The sequence below is a fragment of the Ursus maritimus genome, unplaced genomic scaffold (assembly GCF_017311325.1).
Source record: "Ursus maritimus isolate PB19 unplaced genomic scaffold, ASM1731132v1 scaffold_16, whole genome shotgun sequence".
NCBI lineage: Eukaryota > Metazoa > Chordata > Mammalia > Carnivora > Ursidae > Ursus > Ursus maritimus.
This window is the reverse complement of record NW_024424008.1, coordinates 14,865,305-14,890,968: the sequence shown is the minus strand read 5'-3', so window position 1 is coordinate 14,890,968 and position 25,664 is coordinate 14,865,305. Positions and strand designations below refer to the sequence as shown.

General features: G+C 42.6%; 1 long non-coding RNA gene across 7 annotated transcripts; it reads left to right on the top strand.

Annotated features, from left to right (window-relative positions):
• Positions 1 to 656: 656 nt before the first annotated feature.
• On the top strand, positions 657 to 24,139 carry LOC121102892. 7 transcript variants are annotated; one of them, XR_005834997.1, is made up of 6 exons: positions 657 to 1,129; positions 1,963 to 2,111; positions 2,406 to 2,549; positions 13,423 to 13,819; positions 14,585 to 14,774; positions 23,862 to 24,139. It is a non-coding gene; the product is annotated as an uncharacterized LOC121102892 (long non-coding RNA). The 7 variants fall into 7 exon arrangements; XR_005835000.1 differs by having other exon boundaries at positions 658 to 1,129; positions 2,409 to 2,549; positions 13,592 to 13,819; XR_005834998.1 differs by lacking the exon at positions 2,406 to 2,549 and having other exon boundaries at positions 663 to 1,129; positions 23,862 to 24,138.
• The last annotated feature ends 1,525 nt before the right edge of the window (positions 24,140 to 25,664 follow it).

Here is a 25,664-nt window from a genome sequence, read left to right as displayed (position 1 = left end):
GAAAATAAAACAACCAATTACAAATGCCCAAAGATTTGAACAGACACTCCACAAAAGAAGACATATCAGTGGCCAATTAGTACATGAAAACATGCTCAACATCATTAGTCATCAGAGAAATGCAAATTAAAGCACCAATGAGATACCACTACAAACCCATTACAGTGGCTAAATTTAAAAAAAAACTGACAATACTGTGTGTTAGCAAGGGTGGGATATATTGTTGCTGGAAAAGTAAGATGACACAACCATTTTGGAAAATACTTGGGTGGTCTTTTATAAAGTTAAACACATTATCTCTCATATGACCAACCCAGCAACCCTACTCCTAGATATTTGTTCAAGAGAAATGAAAATGAATGTTCATAGCAGCTTATCATAATAACCGAAACCTGGAAACAACCCAGATATCCATCAACAGGTAACTGCTAAAACAAAAAGTTTATAGCATACAATAGCAACTACTTAGCAATAAAAAAGAAATGAACTGTTGATACATGCAACAGACAACATGATGGGTCTCAAAAGAATTTAGCTAAGTGAAAAAGTCAAATGTGAAAAACTATATAGTGTATCATACAGAATTCTAGAAGAGCCTGAAAGCCGATTAGTGGTTGCCTAGCTCTGAAACGGAGAGGGGCTTCACTGCAAGGAGGCAGGAGGGCACTTTGGGATGAAGGAAATGTTTTCTAACTTCATGGTGGTGGTGGTCACAGGGTATAGGCATTTGTTAAAACTTGCCAAATTACATATTTAAATGGGTGCGTTTTATTGCATGCAAATTATACCTTAATAATTAGTTGATTTCTTCAAAAAATAGCTACAAATTCTTTGATACTCCTCCCATCAAGAGATGGGGTCTCTCTTTCCTCTTTTTGAATCTAGATGGTCTTATGATTGTTTCAACCAAGAGAGTATAGCAGAAGTGACCGTACATTATTTCCAAGGCTACATCATGAAAACTCATGCAGAACTCTGGGTTCTTTTGGGATACTTGTTCTGAGGAAAGCCAGCTGCCATGTAAAAAGTCCATCTGCTTTGAGACAGCCATGCTGGAGAGGCCAAATGTAGGCCCCATGGTCATCTGTTCCAACGAAGCCTACCTTCTAGCCCAAAAAGTGCCTGACATGTGAGTGAAGCTCTCTTGGATCTGCCCAGCAAACCCATCAGCTGAGTATTGCCGAGTTGTGCCAGAGTTGATGCCGCAGGAAACAAGAAATTGCCAATTGCTACCCTGCAGAATCTGGGATATGGTTGTTTGAAGCCACTAAGTTTTGATAGTGTATTAGTTATCCATTACTATATAACGAATCACTTCAGAATTTAGTGATTCAAGACAACAACAATCACTTATTGTCTCAGTGTCTTTGGATCAGGAGTTTGGGAGCAAGTTGATTGGGAAGTTCTAACTTAGGGTATCTCATGAGGTTAGATGTTGGGCAGACTGTCTCTGCCTGAAGGAGCTTTCAGTATAGGGGGAGCGAGGAGCAGACAAGTTAATAGGCAATCACAACACAGTTGGATAACCCGTGGAATAGGGGTAAAAACCCCTGGAAAGGGAAAACCTAACCCAGTCTTGAGGCTCAGGGAAAAATTCCTAGAGGAACAGAGGTCTGGATTGCGAGTTGACAGCGAGCAGGCATTTGGAGGGTTGGGTGTGAAAGGGGCTGTAACAAAGGGATAGGCATGGACAAAGCCCTGTAGGTAAAAATGAAATCGATGAGTTTCTTGTGGAGCTGAAAGAAATTTACTAATGCTTAGAAAATTGGGTCTCAGAGGAGAGGAGGTAGCCTGAAGGCTAGAGAGAAGTGAGCAGGGACAGATTGTGATGGGTCCTTGAAATCATCTTTCATGACAAAAGTTCACTCCGGTTGCAGTATGGAGGGGTTGGGAGAGGTCAAAGTGGGGACAGAGTCCACAATGAACTCCACTGATCACACTTTCCATCTTCTTCTGCCTAAGGGCTTCTCACATAGGTTTAGTTTCTGGTCCAGGAAACATGTCACCGCCTCTGCCTTTTACAAGATTGCAATGGTTGGCAAAAAGAATGACCTCATCTCCCTGGCTCAAGTTATCAGATTGCCCAATCTCTGGAACCTTCTATGACTCAGGTGAGATGCCCACCCCCACACCAGGAAGTAGTCTGTGAAGCTCTGCCTCCAACAAACATATTAAAGAATTAGAACATAGGGAGTGACACTACCTCACATCTGGAGAATGAAGCAGTATAGATTCTGACTTCCATCTTTTAAGAACTGTGTTTGTATAATTGTTTTCCAGTTGATGTGGGTTTTTTTATTTTATTGTATTTTTTTTTTACTGTGGTAAGAACACAACGTGAGATCTACCCTCTCACAAAATTTTAAGTGTACATTGTTGTTAACTGTAGGCACTGTATTTAACAGCAGATCTCTACAAATTTGTGCATCTGATGTAACTGAAACTTCATACCTGTTGAGCAGCAACTCCTTATTCTCCCTCCCCTGAGTCCCTGGCAACCACCAATCTGCCCGCTGCTTCTATGACTTTGACTATTTTAGACACCTCATGTAAGTGGAATCATGCAGTATTTGTGTCTTCTGTGTCTGGCTTATTTCACTTAGCATAATGTCCTCCAGGCTCATCCATTTGGTTGCAAATGGCAGGATTTTCTTCTTTTTCTAAAGCTAAATAATATTCCATTGTATGAATATACCATGTTTTCTTTATCCATTCATCCATCAATGGACATTTATGTTATTTCAATATTTTGGGTATTGTAAATAACGCTGAAGTGAACATGGGAGTGTAGATATCTCTTTGAGATCCAAATTTCCATTGTTTTGGATAAATACTCCAAAATGGGATTGTTGGATCATATGGCAGTCCTATTTTTTAATCTTCTGAAAAAAACCTCAATACTGTTTCTCAAAATTTTTGTACACAATTCAATAGTTTTCCTGTCTATCAGAAATAATGATTTAGAATAGACCATGGGGGAAATGTGCCATATAAAAATAACACCAGAAAAGAGTTTAATACAGATAGTATATGTTCAAAACCTAAATAATAATTTTTTTTAAAGTTCCCAAATCTTTTGACTTAACAGACTGGATTGGAAAGGAAATATTATGTACCTGGTGTAGAAAATATGTAACATTGAATAATGTCAATGTTAATCTTTCCAAATAAATGTATAAGTTTGATGCAGATCTACAAAAAAACATCTGTTTGCAGAAGGAAAAATAATTAGGGCATTTTCAGGACTGTGTATCAGTATTAGCAAATCCAAGATGGTGTGCTATGTTTTCAAATAAAAAGAAATAATGAGGTTTTGGGTGTTGAGGAAATACTAAATATTTTACCTTTTATTCATCACACTAGCTGAGAAAACCATTGCAAAAGACCCCCTTATATGATCCCATTTAAATGAGATGTCCAGAAAAAGCAAATCTACAGAGACAGAAATTGAGAGAAGACTGCAGTTAGGGCTATACCACAAGAGGGTCACCAGCAGGGGGACCACTTGGAAAGAGAGTTGTCCAAATGAGGGAAGATTAGCTGAACCGGGGATTGCAGAGAGAATGGTATTTGGACCCTGAAATCAAAAGACCCTCCTAGTGAATGCACTTGACGTTGGGAATTGCTCATTGTGGAGCCCCTCTTGGGGCTGTTCTGAAGAATAAACACCTGGTCTAATTCCTGGCAAATAATAGGTTCTTGGTAAATATCAGTTCTCCCTCATACTCCTTCTAAAATATTATTTTAGAGAGAATGCCAGAAAGTAGGAAAATGTGGAGCTCTTCTGGTCATTTTTCCCCTGTGGCTGGCGAGGGCTTGCTGCGCTCTGTATCTGGTGGGACCCAAATATGCATCTCTGACCTGGCTTCAAACCTGTATACTCGGCTGCCTACTCAGCATCAATTAGATGTCTCACAGGCACATCATGCCCACAACTCATTATCTCCCACCCCTCCAACCTGCTGATCCTCAAGGCTATGGTCCATATTCTGTCAATAGCACCAACATCCACCCAGCTGTTCAAGCCTGAAGACTGGGAGTTGTTCTTGACTCTTTCTTTTTCCTCAAATCCCAAATGCAATCAATCTTCAAGTTCTATCAGTCTATCTAGAGGTTTGGTACATAGAACCCATTGTTTACTTTTCATCCAAAACTCTTTATTGAGCAGTGACTATGGGTGAGGCAGGCACTGTGCCAGGCTCTGTCTTCACTGCCTCCTCCCTAGACACTGATCACAGTCTTCTCCTGATTTGACTGAAGAAATAGCTTCCCAGTTAGTTGCGCTGAATGAGTGTTTTACTTCTTTGAATCCTTTCTCCATATTCTGCCAAAGATTCATTCTTTTGCTTAACACCTTAAGTAGCTTCCCACAGAGCCCTGAGGAAAGAACTCCTGACATAGCTGGTAAGCCTCTCTAACATTCAGGCCCACCGAGCACAAGTTAAGTCCCTGTGATGGGCTCCAGTCATTGGTGGGGTTCCCTGAGGTTGGGATTTGAGAACAAGTGGTTTATTTGGGAGGTAGTTTCATGAAGCTGTGATAGGAAGGTGGAAGAATGAGGAAGGAAGAAAAAGAGGCTTATTCAGAGTGCCTTAATGAACAGACTACTGGGAGATGGGTAACGGGCTAAGTCTCACTGGGGAACTCTGGGAAACAATATATGCCATATCCTGAATTGTGTTTCCCCAAATTTCATATGTTGAAGCCTAACCCTCAATATGACTGTATTTGGAGGTAGGGATAATATGGAGATAATTAAAAATTAAGGAGAGCCTATAGTGAGATCTTAAGGGTGGGGCCTTGATACAGTAGGATTTGTGTATTTATAGGAAGTGACACCAGGGAGCTCCCCCGAATTCTTTCTTTCTCTTTCTGAGAGAGCACATAAAAAAGAGGTCATGTGAACACGCAGTGACATGGTGGCCACCCACAAGCCAGGTAGAGAGGCTTCACCAGAAACCACCCATCTTGGCGCCCTGATCTCAGCCATCCAGCCTCCGGAACTGTGAGAAAATACATTTCTGTTGTTTAAGCCACTCAGTGGATGGCATTTTGTTATGGCAGCCCTGGCTATGATGGCATAGAACACCCCCAGAGCTGTCCCACCCGCAAGGAGAAGAGGCTGGGTAGTTAACTCTGCTTTCTCCCTCACTATCGGTTGAGGGTTCTTCCTGATGGCATTGATCCCCTGGCACTGTTGGCCTACACCGTGCGAGGGCTGAGCATGCTCCTGCCCGCTGTGGGCCAGAGAAGTCTCGAAGCCTTCGGCTTGCCTGGTGAGTGCTGAGGGGATGTGAGCAGAGCAGTGGTGTCCACCACAGCTCCCTCTTTACCTTCCTTCTGCAGCTCTGCTTACTCTCGTAATGACTCATTCAGCTAATGTGTTAGCTCTGTCAGGTTACAGACAATATCTCTCTGCTTCACCAATATACCACCGATGCCTAGCACAGAGCCTGATGTGTAAGAGGTGCTCAAGAGATATTTAATGAATGTTTGGATAAATGAATAAATGGCGATCCTTTGCAGAAAGCAACGCAGGCATGTCGTGCTCTGTATTTGACAAATAAATGACAATGCAGCATAAAACCTCTAAGTTATTGTGATACCTAAATCTCCACATTCACATAAATCCCTGAAATTTCTTTAAAGTAGATGATTGAAAACCTTACTAGGCTTTCTAAATAAAGATTCAGGTGTAAATTTTTATCCCTTTGCAACAAATACAGTATTTGCAACACATACTGTTTTTCTAGCCCCAGGCCATTCCACATGTTGAGCTGGGGTCGGGAAAGATAAAACATACACAGCCCACCCTGCGCAACAGACGGTCTGTGGGCTCCCAGCTGCCCACAGCTGCCCACAGCAGCCGTGCAAACAGGTGGAGCACACAAAGACGAAGGTGGCGTTAGGGAACTCAGACCTTACGCTGTGAGCCCTGGGGGCTGTGCAAGGTTTCCCAGCATAAAAGCAAGACTTCAGAAAGATTAATGAACAGGAATATTTAGGTGGGAATGGAATGGGGAGAGACTGGAGGCTGGGAGACAAGATAGGAGGGCCGAGCCCTGAGACAGCATGGCTGACAAAAACTTGTGGGCTGTGTGACACTTTCCACAGTAGGTCCGTGGACTGGTTGGAGACAGAGGAGTCGCTGCAGGGAATGAATCAAAGTAAAAACAGTATGCAAATGTAGTTTAGGTTTTAATCTCACTCCCTTACAAGCCCTCTTCTGTTACTTTATCTTTGAAGTTATTTCCTAAGGCACCAAAGAGGTATTTGTAAAAAAAAAAAAAAGAGAGAGAGAGAGAGAGAAGCCAGTCACAAAAGTTCCTTGTAAATAATCAAGAATGCAAGTTCTCACAGCTGTGTAACTTGAAAAGAGAGGTTAAATGGCATTTGGTTTTGTGTGTTCATGGGATGATGCTTGAATGTTGCATGCATACAGCACATGACTTTCTCTGAAACTAAGAAACTTTGTGTTTCCCTTAAATCTTTGCTAAAATTTAAAATATTCCTTTTCACATGTTCTGTATCTTGACTGTAGTGGTGATTACATGTGATATTCATTTATCAAAACTTCTCAAACCCTACATTTAAAACTGGTGGTTTTGTATGCCTCAATAAAGCTGCTTTTTAAAAATTGAATGAAGATCAAATCTATCCACAGATGTATCCAGGCAAATAAGAATGCATATGTATGATTGCACTTATATAAAACTCTCAAAAATGCAAACTAATCTATAGGGACCGAAAGCAGATCAGTGGTTGCTTCACTGAGGGTGGGGTTTTATATACGTCACAGTGCTATCTATACGTACATATATGGCACCATGAGGTTGAGACGCTTCTAGTTAAATATAGCTGCGCTTATCTCCTCCTACAGAAACATCACTAAATAAGGAGAGGTGGGACGGGATAGGGTTGGAGGGAGTATAAATCCACAAGGACTGAGAAAATTGGAAAGGAAATGTGAGCAAATGAAAGATTTCAGAAAAAAATTTTGACAGGTGGGAAATGAGTGGAGAAGGAAAACATGGCTTAGAGCAGAGGAGGCTGCTATTGGGAGTCCACAGAGGATGCAGGACTGGAGCTGGTCCCAGGTACACTGAAGGTGAGTGAGGTGCAGGGATTGGTTGAAGTTTTTAATGTAGATATTAAAGCCAAAGGTTCTCTTCCCCGTCCTTTGGAGTCAGGGAGCTACCTTCCACAGGCGACAGGAAGCATGCTCTCTGGAGATAATGAGCAAGAGAGACCCAGACAGCCTCAGGACATGAGACATTCTGGGTGAGGTAGGGTTGGGTTAATGGTAGGAGACTGAAACATGCTGATTAAAAGTTCAGGTAATGAACAGTGGGACCCCCAGCCTCCTTTCTTAGATCTCCTGCCACAAAGACCCTTCTTCCAAATAGCCATCAGGCGTATGTCCCCTAGGCAGGAGACTGGAGGCTGCTTCTCTAAAGACAAAACACCTCCACATACTGATATTTGAAGGATCCAGTAGGGCAAGGCACTAAAGGAAATGCCAGCTGACAGCTGTGCCATAAGCCTAGAAAGTAATTAGCCCAGATGGAGCAGGAGAACTTGAGAATTCTGAGGGGGAGATTGCCAGGAAAAAAAATGGAACAGATAGATTACTTGATATATTTTAGTGTCTGGAAAATAATAACAATAGGTGTTTGGCAAGTCCAATCTAGCATTTGAATAGATTAATAGGAAACTTTGCAACTGAAAATAACAAGATGATTGTTAACTCCTGGAAAAACAAAAAGTTGTTCAAGAAAGGAAACATCAGGGATGTACTGTATGGTGACTAACATAATATAATAAAAAAATATATGATTATAAAAAAAAGAAAGGAAACATCATCATAGTAATTACCTGCCTCATCAGTATAATATTTGTATGCTTTTTTGTTATATAAGAAGTGACTGATGATTTAACCCAAAATTGGGAGGATGGGGGGAGAGTAAGTGAGGTCAGAAGTTGTAAGAGAACTAAATTCTCATTGACTAGATCAAGAAATTAGTTTATGTTAAAAGTGATATTTCAAATTAGTGAGAAAGAAAGGTTTACTTAATAAACAGTGTCGGAACTTCCAAATGCAATATATTAAAAACAATATTAGATTCCTGTGTTAATATAAAATCCAGATTAAAATGAACTAATAAACATTAAAAAATAAGGGTTCTTAAAATAACTTTGGAGTAAGAAAAATACTTCTAAGCAGGAGGCAAACTGCAAAAGCCATAAAGGCAAATGATGGACAGATTTGACCTTGAAAGAACAAAAAATATAGGAATGAGTGACAAAGATCACCACAAATTAAACAGAAGCAACAAACCTGGAAGAAAATAGGCACAACATTTTAAGAGAAAAAAGATTAATACTATCTAACTTAAACATTTAGTTTAAACTTTTAGTAGCTCTCTGCTGTTCTTTTTCAAATCTATTTGAACAGTTTGTAAATACCTTCTTCCTCTTCTTCTTTTTCTTCTTTTTCTCCTCCTCCTCCCCCTCCTCCTCCTCCTCCTCCTTCTCCTCCTTCTTCTTCATTGTTTCAGGGGTAGAATTTAGTGATTCATCAGTTGTATATAACACCCAGTGCTCATCACATCAAGTGCTCTCTTATGGTTTGTCTCCCTTTCTCTGATTTCATCTTAGTTTATTTTTCCCTTCCTTTCCCGATGATCCTCTGTTTTGTTTCTCAAATTCTACATTTGAATGAAATCATGTGTAAAATATCTTGCTTCTTAGTTACACTTTTGATGTTCTTATTTCTTTAAATATATCAAAGGAACTTATTTTATATTCTGAATCTGATGGTTCCAATCCTATCTGCAGTCTCCGCAGTTCTGACTTCATTGTTTCTGCCAATGTCTGCTCGCAGCAGCTTCTTCCATGTCCGTGGGGTTTTGATTGTGAGTTCATGTTCATTGAAACCTTAAATGGGTGAACTTTTTGATAGATGGTCTAAAGTTTTTTGTTTTTTGTTTTTTTTTCCTGGAAGTTTGCTTTTACTAACCCAGATGCCTGAGAGCATTGACTAACCCAGAGCCACTTTGAACAATATTTAGGTACGATGAGCTACTTTTGTGCTACAAAGGTGTGTAGGTTCTGGTTCCACCCCTGCCTGAGGGTTGAGCTTGCGGTTGGCAATTCTCAAGGAAGACGTTTTTCCCTCCTTCACTTCCCACTACTGTGTAAGTGGCTTTCCCATAAATAGCCTTGCAAATATGATCATGTCACTTTCTCTGCGAAAAAAACCATAGATCACTCATTTCTCGAGTCTTAGCTTAAACATTACTTCCTTATGATTGCCTCCTCTAACTGCCCGCCCCCAAACTACATCAGGTCCCCAACTCATGCTCTTACAGCACCTTCTACTTCTCTCCATAGGCATTCATAACTATTGTAATTGATCATTTGTATAATGTTTCAATGAAATAGTGAATTTCTTCATCATTGGCTATAAACTATGCTGTTGGGAACCATGTCAATCACCTTCAGGGCTATTTCTTCACCATCTAACTCAGGGTCTGGTGTGTATTTGTTGAATAAATAAAAAATAAACAAATGAACAGTTTGGGGAATATTGCATAGCAGAGCAAATGTAGTTCCCAGCTCTGTCATGTTCTAGCCCTCAGTTGCTCACTTGTAAAATAATTGATAACACTTACCTCATGGGATTGTTTTAAGAGTTACGAATGTTGTGTCTAAAGAACTACAAAATGGCCCTTGGCTATGATAGATTCTCAATAAGTGGTAGCTTTTATTATTATTTGCCAACTATTCCTAAGTTCTAGGGAGTTGTGCCAACCAATTATTTTGAGCATACTTATGTAGTCATTTCAAATAGGGAGTAACGTAAAGGGCTTCTAGCCCACCACGAATCACTGCATCAATATGATAATTAATGGATTATTCCAGAAATTGGATTTCAAAATAATATAGACTTAAAACTCAATAATATTGTTTTCAAAAATAAGTTAGCATGATGGTTTCATGGGCGCATACATATGTCAACATTTATTAAGTTGTACACTTTAAATATGTTCAGTTCATTATATGTCAGTTATCCCATGAGAGGACCATTTTTTAAATAAGGAAAAAAATTAAGCCATCAACAACGAGTGGAATGAAATGCATGTAATAGATCCATTATTTAGGATGAAGTTTGATTCATTTCACTGTTTTTTAACCAAGGATCTGTCTATTGTTTGGCTTTAATTTGAGGACAATTTAATTGTTTCTCACATGGTCCTTTTTTTAAATTGAGATTTGCACTATAGTTTGACGAATGTCAATGCCATCACTGCTGAAACTCCGTTCCTCAAATGTAAATATTTGCTGAAGGTTAATCTTGCTTTAACAGTACAAAAGGAAATTTATCTCCATTTCAGAATGAACTGTTTTAAAAATATTTATATTTATATCAATGCCCTGAAAAATATGCATAATGCCACTTTTTTTTTTTTAAAGCTCGCATCCTTCACAGATCTGACCAATAAACTTGGGCCTCTTTCTAAAGAGTGACTAAAGTATCCAGTTAATGAATCATGAGTATCCACACATTGGACTGTCTGTGTTTCTGCTACTGTTAAGGCAGCAACAGTCAGTGTATCATTTGCTTATTAACACCTATTCAGTTCACCCTAACTTGGTGTTAGTGGTGTTATTGGAAGACCTGTGGATAAAACCTCAGGGCCTAGATCTGAAAGGTGAGCAAGAACAGATGTGGGTCAGCTAGGAGGTGATGCTTCTGTGAATTTGGTGAACAACCATGAGATACAGTGTCTTGATTTGTGTTTCCCCAAAAGCAGACCCTGAGACAAGAATGTGGGATGCAGGTGGCTTATTTAGGAAGTGATCTCAGGAAGCACAAAGGAGGAAGTGGGGGGAAGTGAATGGGAAAGGGAGAAATGCCAGTGAGGGGTGATGAATGAGTGAGTTACTGCTGTGTAAACCTGGGGCACAATTCACTAGGGATCCTCTGAGGAGTCATTTGAACAAGCTTCAAAATTATCCCACTGAGAGACAGGTTAAGCTGGAGTGTTTATCTGCAGATTCATGTCCTCAGTGTTTGAAGGATGTCCTGGAAAATGGGGGCATTAATTACACACACACACACACACACACACACACACACACACACACATGCACACACACACACACGTGGCTAAAGAAAGTCCTCAGACAGAGGTCCTCAGACAGAGATACCAAAGAGATGCCAACCACTGAGATGGAAAGCTGCTGTGTGCATGGAAACTGCCACACCGTTCACTGTGCCAGTGAATGCAGAGGTTGGATGAGGGAGAATGCGCTGGGACATAACATCTGCTACACAGAGGGTTTGGGATCTTGATGTGATAGAATAGCAACACTAGGTGTTAATGAATGTGTAGCAGCATGGTTATAAATTCTGGAGGAGAAACGTCCCTTTCCCACTTTTCCAGAGTGAAATAAAATTGAGGAAATGCACAATTAGCTGGCCAATTCAGTAGACTTCTCGGTTGTTTTGTATCCTGTAGATACATGGTTCAGCAGCATTAGCCTCACCAGGAAATCTGTTAGGAATGCAAATTCCCAGACCCCACTCCAAGTCTGTTGAATCAGAATCTCTGGACATGGGACCCAGAAATCTGTGACAAGCCCCGTAGGTGATCCTGACACACACTCAGCTTGGGAAGCTTCAGCTGGAGACAAAACACTGTCCTGAGAGACTTAACTCTTATCCCACAGGGTCTTGGACTGAGTGTGGAGAGAACCATCTGGTGTCTGATCTTAGTTGGGTGTGAAAATGGACAAATTATGTCATCTTTGTGGGTCTTTTCCAATATATACAATGAGAAGTTTGGACTAGTTATACTGGAGTTTCAGAAATTTTTTTAAGCAGAGGAATACTTTCTTCAAATGAAATTTTTCTTGAAAACATTAGTATAGGAGACATGAAAACGGAGCTCCTTTTTTTTTTTTTAAAGATGTTATTTATTTATTTGAGACAGAGAGAGAGAGAAGGAGCTGGAGGAGGGGCAGAAGGAGAGGAAGTAGCAGAGTCTCCCTGAGCAGGGGGTCCTTTGTGGGGCTCGATCCCAATACTCCCGGCTCATGACCTGAGCCAAAGGCAGACGCTTAACTGACTGAGCCACCCAGGTGCCCAACAGAGCCCAGGATCCTGTCTTCTCACTTTCCCTACGGTGGCTTTCTAATCATCACTATGGACCTTTGTGGTTCTAAGAAGTGTAGTTTGAGAACCACAGCAACTAGAAGAGCTTCAAGGGCCGTCTACAATATGATCTAAGACATCAGGCAGACTTAACCACAGTTTATGTTCTAATGATAGCTCTGAGATAGACCTGTGATCACAAACCTTGGATTCAAAGCCTGGCTGAATGCCTACTAGCACGGTAACCATGAGCAGTCACAAAGCTCCCATGGCTTCCACGCATCCTCATTTCTAACCTGAAGTTAACACTAATTCTTGTTGCATCTGCCATACAGGGATGACAGGAGCAAATGAAATCGTGTATGTGAATATACTTCGTAAGTTGCTAAGTCCTATCTAATTGGAAGGGATTATTGTGGGAGAAATTATCCTTCCAGGTAATTTTCCTTTGTAACTGGTGCCAAAGATATGTAGAGACAGAGAGTGTAGATAGTGAAATAGTCTGTAGTTTCTCCTTTATCTTTGAAGGATGGAAATGTAATTTTCCTTTTTAATTAAAACCTGTTTACCAGGAAGTGTCATTTTAAATAAAATGATGCTTAAGCAGAGACTTGAGTTAACCTGTTGACTCATTCTATAAAGCTTGTAAAAATAATGTTTGGAGTAATACTATCTAAAGAGATCATTAAAGATGCCTGGGTGGCTCAGTCGGTTAAGCATCTGCCTTCGGCTCAGGTCATGATCTCAGGGTCCTGGGATCAAGCCCCACATTGGGCTCCCTGCTCAGTGGGGAGCTTGCTTCTCCCTCTGTCTGCCATTCCACCTGCTTGTGCTCTCTCTCTCTCTCTGTCAAATAAATAAATAAAATCTTTAATAAATGAAGAGATAATTAGTTTTTCTTAACAATTTACTGCCCACATACTAATTGGGAAAGCCAATTTGGAATATGTTGACTTAGCATTTGTAGCTGCTTGCACATTCAGAAAAATTTTAGTGAATCATTACCTCATATGTATTTGGCTTTTTTTTTTTCTTTAATCATCAGGTGGGTGTTCCAGGAGAGATTCATGCATCCATCATAGAAATGCCTGAGATATACTAGGTAGCATGTTTTATGCCTGTATTTTGTCATCAGCGAAGTCGTGAGAAATTTCTTTCAGAACTTTTGGAAGATTATCTACTAGTAATGTCAAATATGGTTCCTGGGGTTAGAAGGTAGTCTGATTTAAGACCGTTTATTTTTTTTTCCCCTAAACCTTCAGGGTGGCAGGTCAGGATGATATCTGAAAACTGTCATCATAAGAAACAGATACCTGCCAATAACTCTGTATGGCCACTTGGAAGGCTGCGATTACATGGACCTACCAACATTTTCTAAGTGTGTCTCACTTTGCATTTCCTTCACATTTTTCCCATTACTTGGATCTTCAGCCTCACATTGTTGTACACCAATCAAAACTCCCTGAGAAGGAATCAACATGGACTGGACAAGGATTTGCTCACAGCCACCCCATATTTGGGTGGAGGGGCTGTCAGCATTCCTGCACCTTTGAGCTGGAGAAGCAGCCGTGGAGCGAGGCTGCTGCATGTGTGCTCATTTACTTCTTGGACAAAGAGACGTGCAGTACTGACTACTGACCAGGCATTGTGCTGGGCACAGTGAGTAGAACAAACAGGCCTTTGCTGGGATCTGCAGGTTACTGAGGAGTCAGGCAGGCAGGGGTAGAGTGGGAAGACAAGGAGACGTGAAGAGGAGCAGAGAGTGTTTCAAGCAGAGAGAAGAGTATAAAGAAAGGCCCAGAAGAGAGAGCATGGCATGTTCTGAGGACTGAAGAATGTCCACAGTGGGTAAACCATAGTGAGTCACATGGAGAGTGATGGGAGCCAGTGCCAGGTCGAGGAAGATCTGTCAGCATGGGCCTCCCTCTCCTCACCTGTGTAACAGTAGGACTGGTGCACGGCAGTGCTTCTCAGACTGCCCTGTGGAACCGAGGGGGTTCCACCCAGGAGCCCAGAGGGCCTAGGGGTGTAGGAGGTGGAAGGGAATGGCTCTGGGCTCCAGCTTCTGTCAGTAAGAACAGCTGCATTCATATCCATTTCAAATGTGGGGGATCCAGTAGTGTTAGAAAATAGGGTTCCATGGATTAAAAAGTGATTGAAAACTACCAAGTCCCCCCTAGATCTCACGTCCTTGGATAATAGGATTCTGTGCTGCTCCCCTTGAGAGAAGGCTATCCAGGTTAGTAGGGGTGTGGGTGTATTGTCTCCCGAGGAGTGGCCCATTCCTTACTGAAAACACACAGGATTGTGGTGTGGGCAATCCTGGTTCTGGGACTTCCTGTTCACTTTTTCACAGAACTTTCCAAAAACGGTCCCTGAAATTTCCACTTTCCCACCTTGACTGATGTCTCTTTCCATTGGCAGGTCAGAGGAACCTTCCAGCAAGCCTCTTACCTGCCTTCCTAAGGAGCAAGTGTGTTGTGATGCTGAGTCCCCTCAGACTACCCCGCACAAGGACACATTCACCTACATGTGAAAGAACGTGAGCCCAAGAAGGAGGACCAACATCTCCTAAAACGAGAACTCACTCCCCGTCTTACCCGTAAGTGGCACCGTAAGTACTGGTTGAATTGTCTGCTTTCTTTTTCTTCCAGACTTATTCTTTAGACTTTGGCTCTATAGACCAACATAACCTTTTTCAGCTTCTCACTTATCTGAGTGCCCAGGACTTGGCTTCTTGCCTCCTTGTCCTCTTGCCTTTGAGTCCAGGCTGAGGCTCTGAAAGTCAACCTTTGCTCACCCATCTGTGGAATCTGTACACTACCCCTGCCGACCAGATTGGGCTCCCAGCTCCTTTGCAGCAAAGCAGCCTGGCCTTCTGCTCAAACCCTGAGAGAAGGTGGTCACAATTTAAGGAATCCGTTTAGATACTTGCTGACGGGCCGCCCCCTCCCCCCGCCCCCCAGCTGGAGCCACGAGAAGCTACCACCAGGAGACTCAGACTTCCTCATTCCTCCAGTCAGTCTTGACTGAGTAGTGCTTCTTAAAGTTTAACATGCAGACAAACCACCTGGGAATCAGGCCAAAGTGGATATCTGATATTTGGGTCTGGGGTGGGGTCAGAGAGCCTACATTTCAAAGAACTTCCCAGGTCACGTCAGTGGTTCATGAACTTCGCTTTGAGTAGTAGAATGAGAATGTGTAGGCTAGCAACCTCAGCCCCACCTGGAGATGGGGTCTGGAACGCAATTTTTGCCCCCATTTGTTAGCACGTGTTTATCAAACACCCTCTCTCTTTGTGGTCCTTGCTGTGCTGCTAAGATCCTTTCTTTGCTTTCAAAGATAGAACGAAAGCCTATGTATCTGGGGTCTCTATACTTTATAAAGCTTAATTCTTACCACGTCCCCGTATGATTCCTGTTTTATACCTGAGGAACCTGAGTCTTAGAGAAGTTAAGAAGCTTGTCAAAGGTTGCGCTACTGGGAAATGACAGTCTGGATTCCAGCTTACTTCTCTGGCTCTGAGGCTTCTTGCTTTCTGGAATATCTCAAGCATCTCTTCCTTAATTTTCTTGTGTTGCCAAAATCCATACAGTAGGGCTTCTGCCTCTGCTTCCTTGCCTAGCACTTTAGTTTCTGGCTTAGGCTGAGCCCTGCTCCAGGCCCCAGCCAGCTTGGCTAGTGATGGCGCATCCAGCATTTCCCAGGCCCTCCTCACCAGCCCATCTGTTAGTTGGGATTCAGCTGCAGACAGTCCAGTCACCTGGAAACACTAAGCATTGCTCCAAGTTGCAAAATAGCTTCTAGGAACTAGAATGTTTCCTTTCCTTCATAACTAACCCTCGTGGTGCTTTGAAGTTTCACACTCGGCATCAAGCGCTTCAGAAAGTAAATAAGCTGCACAACAGACACAGTGAAGAAAGGAGGAAGTGGCACTAATTTATGCAAATTTCGTTCTCTGACCTCTTAAACCCAGGGCAGTATTCCTAATGATCCGGGCCTCCTTCTAGGGATAGGTGTAGCAGCTAGTAGAGCTCAGGATTTGACTTGTCCCAAACCCTGTCTCTGTTCTGCTGAGGCTCTGGGGCGAGCAGAAAGAGTGGGGTAGAGTCTGGGAGAGTTGTCTGCACGGGATGGATGTTACATAGACCGCAGAAACTCTGGCCTGTGGTCATGACTTTGACTTCTCCTAGGGCTCCTCACTTGCTCCCCACCTACCCCTCTTAGCCGGGCCAGGTTTAAACTAGGAGCTTATTTCCTATTGGCTCATTTACTCCCATTTAATTACCCTGTCCAGGGGGAGGGGAAATATCTGCTATCGCTTCAACTGCTTTTGCTTACTTAGAGTGGCAGAATTTACCAAGAATTAGAAATTGAATGATGTCAAGGTCTGTTCTCACTGACTAATGCAATGTTTTCTCTCTTTGTTACTCAGTGTAACCCATTCTACCCCAAGACACTATGACTTTTAGTGAAAAATCTTTAACAGAATTTTGTAAACCATTCCCCGTGCTCAGACTGACACTTTTGATGATCATAAACCAGGCTTTAGGCAATCTTCTGTCGGCCCTATATCATTTTAAGTGACATCTGTTACTTGTTTAAGTGTTCCTTCCCTCCGCCCCATACCTAGCCGATGGCAGTTCCTACCCAATCCAAGCCCAAGTTTGTCAGAGGCCTTCTGACCCTCTGACTGTGTGTAGCTGGGTCCTCTGACCCATATTCCCCAGTCCTCTTTCCCTCGACACTATGTGGCAACTTTAACCACACCTCCCGCAGCAGCTCTGTAAGTCACCCAAACGCCTTCTGCCCTCGCCCCCAATCAGACAAAATGTAAACATGTTCATGGTCAGCGGTGTGGTAACTTGCGGTTTCCTTTAATTCAAAGTTCGAGTCCCCCTCAGGGTTTGCCATGTTTTCTGTGCAAGTCCCAGAGTTGTTTTTTGTTTACTCTGAGCACGCAGAAGGCAGTCGGAGCTTTAGTGGACTAACCACAGCATCCTGGAGTCGGCATGTAGAGTTTACGTGCATCTTGAGAACCTTTGAGTGCTATTTGATCTAGTGCCTTAAGAAGTATGCCAAAGTAAAATTTCAAAGCTGGGCATCAATATTTTCCTTTTGGGTCTAGAAATTTTGTGATCAAACACCAAAATTTTTTACCTCCAATGGTGACTGTGTAATTTTTGGCAATCTTCAGGCATTCTTTGTTGCAAATTCTTTTGAAACCAGTGACAAATGCTTAGTAGCATTGATAGCATTGACCAAAGATTAGTTTGGAAATTTAATAAAAGGAAAAAATAAATTAGTGTTCTGAAACCTGACTTAGCTGTATTTTTACTTTCTCTTAAGTTTATGTGCTATTTCTTGTCTTAGAAAACTTTAAATGATCTTAGTATAGGATATGTCTGATTACAAACTTTACATGCTGACAGATGAAATCGTATTTTATTGTTGGTGAATACAAGCAGACAACATGTGCCTGGCACTCTATTGAAGGTTACTGCCACAACTTGGAAGATACTCTAGGACACTAAACATTTTCTGATCATTCATCAGTTATTCATTCATTCAACCAATATATATCTAGTGCTTACTATGTGCCAGAAATTGTTCTGGGTTGTAGATCTTAAAATGGTGAAAAAGATAGACAACATTTCTGCCTACGTGGAGCTCATATCCTAGTGGTGGCTCAAATGTTTGTTAATTGAATAACTAAAGGAATGAATGTGGGCGCAGCAAGGAAGGAGGCTGGGGTTGGGCTGGATGGTGGTCGGAGCACCCAGCAATCCTGGTAATGCCCGAGGGCTTAGATGGAGCCAGGGGGAGGTCAGTGCCAGGTCTGAACCAGCTTGGTGAGCCTGCCCATTCTCTCCATACTCATAGACCCTATAAGAAGCCCTGTCCTGCATTCAGGTGCTTGGGAAGTCAGTGCTGCTTGCACCTCCATCCTCGCTTCTACACCCACTTGCTCCCTACTGTCGGCTCCAGTTACAGCCTTCTTGCCTCTTGGCTGGTTCCCCCTCTCTGCCAGGCTCCTTTGGATTGAGGCTTTTGAGTCTGGCTGTTGGTCCTGTTCCCTGCCTTGCTTCCTAGTTTCTCTCCTCAGATTTCTTCTTACCTCCACATCCCAAGCTATGGGCCAGCTCTACTTCAATCTGAGCCTAGTTTCTAAGTTGGAGCCTTAGACACCCACTGACCTAACTGGCAAATCGAATCTCAGGGATTGGGGTGTAGTAGCAGGAATTTGCAGACTGGGGTGATGCTCAAAACCAGGCAGGCAACAGGTTGAGGTTACAGAATTTATCTAGTTCACATCAGGACCATGATTGGGAGGAAGAGACTGGCAGGAGAGGGTCAAGGGGTCAGGGATTCAGGGTAGGCTCTCTGTGTGGCAGAGTAACTAAAGGGCAAAGCAAGGAGTTAAGGAAAGTTCCGGTCTTACGGAAAGGCAAGCATGTTCCTGACAAAGGGTTAAGGACAAGGCTGTAATTTGGTGGGCACATGGGTGCACACCACACCCAAGCTATATTAGTGCTAATTCCAGAATCTATAACTGGGGGTCTGAATCACTGTGTGGAGGTCTGGTTAGGGCCAAGACTCATAGAGAATACGGGTTCAGAGAGCAGACCTTGCAAGGAGACAGAAGAGGGCGCGGATCCCAACTCTGCTACTTCCTAACTCTGTGACCTTGGGCAAACTGCTTCACCTCTGGGCCCTAGTCTCCTTACTTGTAAAATGGGGTTGGTAACAGCTACTCCACCTGGTTGTGGTGAGGATTTAGTGGGGACTTCGGGAGGACTTTGAGGCTTTTTCCAAAAAGAAGACAAGTCTTTGAGCAGCTAGGGCTCTAGGAGGCCCAAGGGGAGAGGGGGCAATGGTCCACAGCCCAGCGCTGGTGTGGCTGCCTCTGGGGCTGCAGGAATCATTGAGGTTTGGCAGCTAGAGAGCAGTAACAGCCAGTGGGTGTGCTCTCCCACCAGGTCTGGGGGAGTGGCTGGGCGTTGGCTCATTCGTCTCTGCCACATGCTCTTGTGTATATAGTTCTCGTACTTGCCATGGCTCTGCCAGGAGCTCATCGTCTCTGAGTTCCGAGTCAGAGCATCTCCTTCCTTCAAGCTCAAGCAGTGATCACCAAAAATTGAAAAAACCTATATATACTTTTATTCGTATGTGAAAACAAAGGCACCATGAGACAAAGTCACGACAAAAGTCTGCAGAAGACCAAGGTCCAGCCCTCCGGTCTCCTGTTTCCACTACTCTTCCCTAATTCCCAAAATTCTAAGATAATTTTAACCTCAGATCTAGTGACGTTTAATTTTATATACCAACTTGTTTAGGCCACAGTACAGAGGTAGTTGGTCAAGCATTATTATTCTTGATGTTTCTGTGAAGGTTTGTTGTTGTTGTTGTTGTTTAGATAAGGTTAACCTCCAACTCAGTAGACGTTGAGTAAGGCAGATAACCCTCCATAATGAGGGTGGACTTCACCCAACTAGTTGAAGGCCTTCACAGAAAAAAACCTGACCTCCCTCAAGGGAAGAAGAATTCTGCCAGCAAATCACCTTCACACTGGAGCTGCAGCATTAACTAGCCTATTGGTCTACCCTGAAGATTTGGGACTTGTCAGCCTCCGGAATCATAGGAGTTATGTCCTTAAAACAAATAAACACACAAAGAAACAAATCTCTAGATAGATGCTGATAGTGATAGAAAGCAGTAGAGAGACAGAGAGATAGAAAAAATATATATAATCAATAGGTGATGGAGATATAGATTCCTCCTATTGGTTCCATTTCTCTAGACAACCCTGACTAATACAGACCTCAGTCTGTGTCCCCAGGCTTTGGACTGGACACACTTAGATGCCAGGATTGTGGGGACAGTAATAAGAAGACATCCCTGTCCTAAAGTACATGCCAGCCAGGAAGACCAGGTATGAAAGCAAAGAGCCATCACATTGGGCAGGGGTGAGAATCCAGTCACTGAATCCAACACTGCATCTCATATAGGAGCCACCTCTTCATGAAAAGAAAAGAAAAAAACTAAGAAAATAGTCAGTATTCCTCAACCAGATGACAATACTTCACGAGTAGAACAAATTTAAAACAAAACCCAGAGACGCATTTTTTTTTAAATGGCCACCTCTTCCCAATTCTCAGGGTTAAAAAGTTGATGGATAGAATTTTCTCACTTTTTAGTTTAGTTTTTTATTTTTCCCTCCCACACATTTTCTTAAACCTTTGATGCCTGCTACAGCTTATCTTCAAGCTAGCGCCTACAGGCAAGACAAATGAACAAACAGCAGCAAATATAAATTGGAAAACTTGGGAACAGCCTTTTCTTACAAACACGATCTTGGGCCTGTCAGCTAAACGTGCAGACTTTGAGGGTGGTCATAATTTCTGCTGGAGAACCGTATCAAGCTGGAATGATGGAATGAGAATTAGTGATATTTTCCTCTGCTCTCTTAAAAACACAATACCTTCCAGGTTCTCCGGAACTGGTTCCATAGTCCCTAGCCAGGACACAGATGGTCTCGAAGATTCTTTCCAGCTCCATGGCCCTGCAGTTGTAAATGTAAATGAAACTGTGCTTTCAATAAGATGAATGCAGTAACCACAAGAACTGCACTCTCTACTTTCCAGACCCTTCTCATCTCTCGAGAATGCTATCCTTGCAATCTCCTACTTTTATAGAGACCAGAGAGGCACAGGTGATTTCCAGAGTTTGGGCTGAAGTTGAAACAGCAGGCCAGCCAGTCCTGTGCAAGAGAGAAAGGGTCAAGTCACTGGACAGGCAGGGTCCGGGCCTCCTTGGTCAGTTGATTAGCACCTGGATAGCAAAGCATGGCCATGGAAAGGCTTTGGAATCAGCTGCAGTTTGGAATGTTAAGCCCTGTTTCTTACCAGCTGTGAGATGTGGGCAAACCACTTAACCACACAAAGTCTCAGCTTTCCCAAGTGTTAAGCTGAGGTTTGCAATTCCAAATTCATAAAGCTGTTTTTGGATTAAATGAGATGCTAAAATGCTTATCGTGGTGCCTGATGCAGAGTAAGCATTTAAGAAATGAGAGCTAATACTGTCATTTTTATGGCCAAAAAGATCTTAAACCATCAGTCATCATGAATCCTGATCTTCTGCCCAAACCTGCAGGGCATAGATGAGTCCAGAATCTGTTGGGACTCACAGACCCTAGCCAAATTCCTCCCAGATTCACCCTTGCTGTAACTGCACAGGAAGGCCAAGAGTGTGTCTCTGCGCTGCCCGGGACTGGAGGCCCACCTATATTCTACAACTGGCATTCTGCAGCCAACACCAGTCCTGGGTGCTGCATCCAGACGTGGGCACTGGGGACACGGGGATGAAATGTACATTGCCCTTTCTGTCAAGCATGATGCTCTTTAGTGGAAGAGACACGTAAACATAATGATAATAGCATGTGCTAAATGCCCAGAGAAGTGTGACAAGAACACTGAGAACGTGCCCTCCAATTCCTTTTGCAAGTGGAAAGGCTCTGGAAAATTCCTGGAGGAGATGCCAACTCGTCCGAGCCTTAGAGAATGCAGAACCAGGTAAAGCGGACTATATAAAGAGTGCCATCCACAGGCGAAAGGGACAAGGATTGTAGAGAAAACCCCACACAGTTTGGTTCTAGAGATTCAAGTGAGAGATGATGTCATTACCAAGAAAATCCACCTTCAACTAGGAAGAAGGGTGGCTCCTGTTTTGCACTTCCATCTCCTTTCCCAAAGCCTCATTCAAAGAGCCCACTTACTTTGAGAGCCCTGCCCTCCGGCCCCACCACCCTTTCCCGTGCCCGGCCCTGCTATCTCAGATACTCTGGGTACGGGATGTGCCTGCACTGTAGGAATCCCTCAGGCTTGGGTTTCACCTCCATTCTCTCTCATCGACACACTATGTGGCTTTAGGTGCTGGGTATGTTTCTTTACGGCCCTAAATCCCAGTTCTTCGCCTGTAAAACCTTGAGCATAAATCTCCCTCAAGAAGTGTGGGGTTTTGTGGAGTTTTTCTGGTTAAAATTCAATGCAATAATATATGCAAAGTGCTTAGCTCAGGACCCAAAACAGATTAAGCACTCCACGAAGTATAGCCTTTAGTATCATTATTGTTAGCCGGCTTAAGTGAGATAAGCTTGCAGAGGGCCTTGCACGGAGTCAAAGCTTAATGCACACTGCGTTCTTCCCTTCCCTTTTGGGTAACTCATCGCCTTTGACTAAAGACTGTGGACTCGAACTCCCTGTTGTCCTCTCATGTATAAACTTTACCGTCATGCCTGGCTCCTGTGAAGTCCAGGCATTCCGTCTCCACTCTCCTTCAGCCAATTCCCATGGTTACGCCATGCATATAGCCAAAACCTGGGACCTAGGTACAGCTGCAACATGAATCCCGGATCCAGAACTTCCGCTCATGGCCCTCTGTCTACCCTCATGCCTTGCTCTGCCATGCTCATCAAGCTTATGCTTCAACCTCTAAGGGATTCCTAGGTCTCAAATATATATATATATATATACATACACATATGTATGTATGTGTATCTATAGATACAGATGTAGATATATAGATAATCTATCTCCCCTGTTGCTGAATCCATTCCACAGACCAACTTTGGACTTAACCTTTCATTCTTCTGTGCAGAAACCTTTCATTGTTCCTTATTTTTAATTGCACCATTTGCTTAATTTTCTAGGCCTTTTATAATCTGATTTCAGGTTATTAGTCACTCAGCTCCCTTGCTTCTTAACATCGCCCCCTCTGTCCCCCCCCGCCCCAGGGCTGTCTCTCTGTTACAGCTTTTCCTTCCCTTTGGATGCTTCTCCTCCACTTGCTCCTTTTGTTCTTCCTCTCTTACAAATCCTACTCTTTCTTCCACCTGTCTCAGGTCTCACCTTACCCGGGAAGCCCTGTTTGACTCTTGGAATGCTTACAGATCTCCATATCCCTGAAATCCTATGATGCTTAAGAGTTCAAAATATATCAAATTTCACAAACTCTAAGACGCCATCACCTGAAGAGGCACCGTTATTTTCTGTACTATTAGGAAAACCTTCGAATAAAACTGGCAACTATAGAATGTAAGACACATCCTTATTTCAGAAAGGTTAAGCTATGAAAAAGTTTGTCTTAGGCTCAGTGAAATGCTGTAATTATTTAGGGCTACATATTATTCGTAATTATGATGGACATTACCACTGTTTCATAGTTGCCTGTGTATTTTCTGACTAGAATGTGTACTTCATGAGGACAGAGTTCACACCTGGCTCATTCACTGTTGCAGCCCTAACCATCCAGCACACTGTCTGGTCCTAAATAAATGACTGAATGAATGGACTCCTAACATGAATGGAAGTTCCTCGAAGGCAGGGATTATGTATTGCATGCTTATGTATAGTTATTTTTAAAATTGACATGTAACATACATATAGAAAAGCGCACTAATCTCAAGTGTACAGACTAAAGTCTTTTTATATATGTATATATCTACATTATAATCACTGAAATTAAGATATAGAGCATTTCCCTATGGTACTTTCCCCAGTGCTGAGGAAATAGGAGATATCCATTAGTATTTATCTATACTCATTGATTGATTAAATGGTCTTCAGGCAGCTTTGCATAGCTCAGTTTCATTTCACTCCTGTTTATCCTGGCTCAATGATTCTCAAATTCTCTTCTGCCTCAGAATCACCTACAAGGCTTGTAGAAACACAGATTGCTGGGCCCCACCCCTGGACTTCCTGATTCAGAAGGTCTGCAGTAGAGCCTGAGAATTTGCTTTTCAAACAAGGTAACGTTGATGTGGTTCTAGTGAGATGGGGAGGGAGGGTCTTCCCAAGAGTATTAAATGTCTCCCAAGTCAGGTGCTTATTCCTTTTCCTTGCGACAGACGGCCTGGGTGGTGTGGTAAAGCCCATGTACTCCTCAGAAGAATTTTTCTAAATGGAATAAAATAAAATACCTAAGACTACAAAGAAAAGCAATCGTATTAAAACGGATTGTTCAAATTATTTTGAAATTGTTTTGTAATTGTAATATTTACAGTATCTACAAGTCATCTGTATTGTGATATGAAACACGTGTGGTTTCCACTGGTGGTAGCTCACACGCCTACTGATAACACTCCTGTGGTTGTTGCTAACACTTATAACTGAAGGAAGTGACACACTGCAGACAGACGTTAGTGAAAATAGAGGGTCTCCGTTGGGAATCCTTGCCCTGGTGCAATCTGAATGAGATGCTCCACCCATAGCCCTGGGCGAATTTCCAAAGAATTCAAGTCTGTGTCGTTCAGTGTTATTAACTAAATGCCTTCTCTGTGGAGACACTGTGATAGATGCTCGATATTCAGAGAGGAATAGGACATTTTCTCTTCCCTTATTCACAAATGTCCCATTTGGGTGAGGGAAGATCGAAATATAAACTGATAATTTAAGTGGAGTGTGGTATATGCAGAAAGGGAAGAATGCACAAAGCACAGAAGAAAAGAATGGAATGGTATATGCAGGAGCATGAGAAATGGGGGTAAGAGCTCTGTGAATTAGACCTCAGTTGAATGGAAGTTGTGAGGGTAGACTATGACACCGGTGGTCCCCATGAAACACACCTCCAGATCCTTAGGCTCCCCCATACTGACTCTGAACTTGGCCACAAATCTTGGTTTGGTCAAAGGAACAAGAGCCATCTTGACACAAATATTTGCACATGGGGCTTGCCTCTTGCAATGCTTGGGCTTCGGCTGCCATGCAAGGAGTCTGGGCTTAGATGACTGAAGAGGAGAGGGCATGTGGACCACAGCCCTGGAGAATGAGAGGCCATCTCCGATGTTCTAGCCTCAGCTGAGCACTCAGCTGAGAGCAACGGTGTAAGGAACCCCAGTCAGTGGGTGAGAAGCAGCAGAACCACCAACCCACGGAAACATGGGAAATAATAAATTGTTTCCACCACTGTTTCAGAGTGGTTTGCTACACAGCAGTCGGTAACTCTCAAATGGCTGTTTTTATTTCTTTACAATTTTTCCTCTTCTGTTTGGTTTTTTAAAATACAGAGGGCAAAACACCCTGCGAAATAAGCCAATGCAGAGATTCTTCTGCAAACAAATAAGTATGATTTCCAGAGAAGCTTCCAGTGTCTCATATATTTAAATCTTTTAAGATCTACGGCTAGAAAACTGACATAATTATGACTCTAGTAAATTGAAATGCTGATTTTCAGAGAATGATTACTTTAAAATCATAAATTCTTCAGCTGGACGAGATCTTGGAATGTATGCACCCTAACGTCTTAACTTCATTTGATTTTTAAGTTTGTTTATCTTTTTTAGTAATCTCTACACCCATCGTGGGGCTCAAACTCATGACCCCGAGATCAAGAGTCACATGCTCTTCTGACTAAGCCAGCCAGGCACCCCTAACATCTTCATTTGAGAGATAAGGACACCAAGGCGTGAGAGGTTAAAGCTACAGCTTTAAAGCTATTTTGTTAGTAG